Here is a 2,500-nt window from a genome sequence, read left to right as displayed (position 1 = left end):
GCTGACGCGGTTTTTGCCGCCCCGGCTGACGCAGTTCGGACTTAGCACTTTTCGGCTGTGCCTGGCTGGCGGCCCACTCACTCGATCGCCATGTCTGTTTGCCACAGTTTTCCCGGTGGTGCCGCACCCGGGCTCGCCCCGGCTGACGCAGTTTTCGCGCCGCCCCGGCTGACGCGGTTTCGTGCCGCCCCGGCAGACGCGGTTTTCGCGCCGCCCCGGCTGACGCGGTTTCGTGCCGCCCCGGCAGACGCGGTTTTTTGCCGCCCCAGCTGACGCAGTTCGGACTTAGCACTTTTTGGCTGAGCCTTGCTGGCGGCCCACTCACTCGATCGCCATGTCTGTTTGCCACAGTTTTCCCGGTGGTGCCGCACCCGGGCTCGCCCCGGCAGACGCGTTTTTTTTTTTCTTTCGCCCCGGCTGACGCAGTTTTCGCGCCGCCCCGGCAGACGCGGTTTTCGCGCCGCCCCGGCAGACGCGGTTTTTTGCGCCGCCCCGGCTGACGCGGTTTTTTGCCGCCCCGGCTGACGCAGTTCGGACTTGGCACTTTTTGGCTGAGCCTGGCTGGCGGCCCACTCACTCGATCGCCATGTCTGTTTGCCACAGTTTTCCCGGTGGTGCCGCACCCGGGCTCGCCCCGGCTGACGCAGTTTTCGCGCCGCCCCGGCAGACGCGGTTTCGTGCCGCCCCGGCAGACGCGGTTTTTTGCGCCGCCCCGGCTGACGCGGTTTTTTGCCGCCCCGGCTGACACGGTTCGGACTTTGCACTTTTCGGCTGTGCCTGGCTGGCGGCCCACTCACTCGATCGCCATGTCTGTTTGCCACAGTTTTCCCGGTGGTGCCGCACCCGGGCTCGCCCCGGCAGACGCGTTTTTTTTTTTTTTTTCTTTCGCCCCGGCTGACGCAGTTTTCGCGCCGCCCCGGCTGACGCGGTTTCGTGCCGCCCCGGCAGACGCGGTTTTTTGCGCCGCCCCGGCTGACGTGGTTTTTGCCGCCCCGGCTGACGCAGTTCGGACTTTGCACTTTTTGGCTGAGCCTGGCTGGCGGCCCACTCACTCGATCGCCATGTCTGTTTGCCACAGTTTTCCCGGTGGTGCCGCACCCGGGCTCGCCCCGGCAGACGCGTTTTTTTTTTTTCCTTCGCCCCGGCAGACGTGGTTCCCCCCCCCCCCCTCCGTCTTTCTTTTTGTTTTTTTTTTTCGCCGCGGCTGAAGTGGATTTTTCGGTGCCTCGACGCCCCGGTAGTCGCGGTTTTTCCGTTTCCGCACGGCCCCGGCTGACGCTGCTCGGTCACAGTCGCCTTTTGTGGTGATTGCAGACTTCTTGAGCGCGGGTGTTTTTTTTTTTTTGTTGTTGTTGTTGTTTTATTACGCATTCGCTCCAGCAGACGCTGTTTAGACTTTTTGTTTCCTCTTTTATCCTGCGACGAGGTGACGAGGTTTATTCGGTGCCCCGCCGCCCCGGCTGAAGTGATTTTTCCTGTCCCGTGCCGCCCCGGCTGACGCGGTTGGGACTTCGCGTTTGTTCGGCCGCCACGGGTTTTGGCGCACTCGCTCGGTTGCTTGTTGTTGCCACTTGTTGCGAACCCAGGTTTCTTGAGCGAGCGCGGGCGTTTTTTCTTCCTTTCTTTCTTTGTTCTATGTGTTAGCGAATCGGCCTTTAATATCACACGAGGACTCACAACCAACAATTTTCAGTTTGAAGTGTAAAAAATCTGCAGGTGTTGACGTAACTGACTTGCCCCGTACCCTTGAGTACATCCATGAAGTTCTCGTAGTACTACTAAATCGCATTATTCCAAGTGGAGAAATTCCCATAAACTTGCAAACCTCTACACGAAAATCGGTGCGCGTGATAAAGTTGAAAATTATCGTCCGATATCAAATGTGCCTTCTATAACACAAATTCTAGGAAAAAAAAAAAAAAAAACACTTGTTCGCCGTTTTCTGCGCCGTGACTGGCAGCACTCCGGCGAAGCGAAACGGGGTCGATTCGAGCACGATATCGGCGTCTTTCGACGTGCTCGCCGGCGACCGTCGCACGAGTACGTCGCACGAGCGCGTCTGCCGGGGCGCCGTTTGCGAAGCCGACGCAAAAGTGGGAACCGCCGCTCGGATGATCGCCGCTTTCGGCAGAGTGAGTGTTGGCACTCCGGGGAAGCGAAACAGCGTGAATGCGCCCACGAAATCGGCGTATTTTGAAGTGCCCGCCGGCGACCGTCGCACGAGTACGGTAAACCGCGTCAGCCGGGGCGTAGTTCGGGACGCCGACGAAAAAGTGGGAAGCGCAACTCGGATCTTCGCCGTTTTTGCAGGAGTGAGTGGCGGCCCTCCTGCGAGACCAAGAAGCATCGATTCGTGCACGAATTCGGCGCCTTTCGACGTGATCGCCGGCGACCGTCGCTCGAGTAGGGCAAACCGCGTCTGCCGGGGCGGGCTTCGGGACGCCGATGCGAAAGTGGGAAACGCTGCTCGGATGTTCGCCGTTTTTGGCCGAGTGAGTGC

Source organism: Rhipicephalus microplus, unplaced genomic scaffold (assembly GCF_043290135.1).
Source record: "Rhipicephalus microplus isolate Deutch F79 unplaced genomic scaffold, USDA_Rmic scaffold_462, whole genome shotgun sequence".
Classification (NCBI taxonomy): domain Eukaryota; kingdom Metazoa; phylum Arthropoda; class Arachnida; order Ixodida; family Ixodidae; genus Rhipicephalus; species Rhipicephalus microplus.
This window is presented reverse-complemented; position numbering follows the sequence as displayed.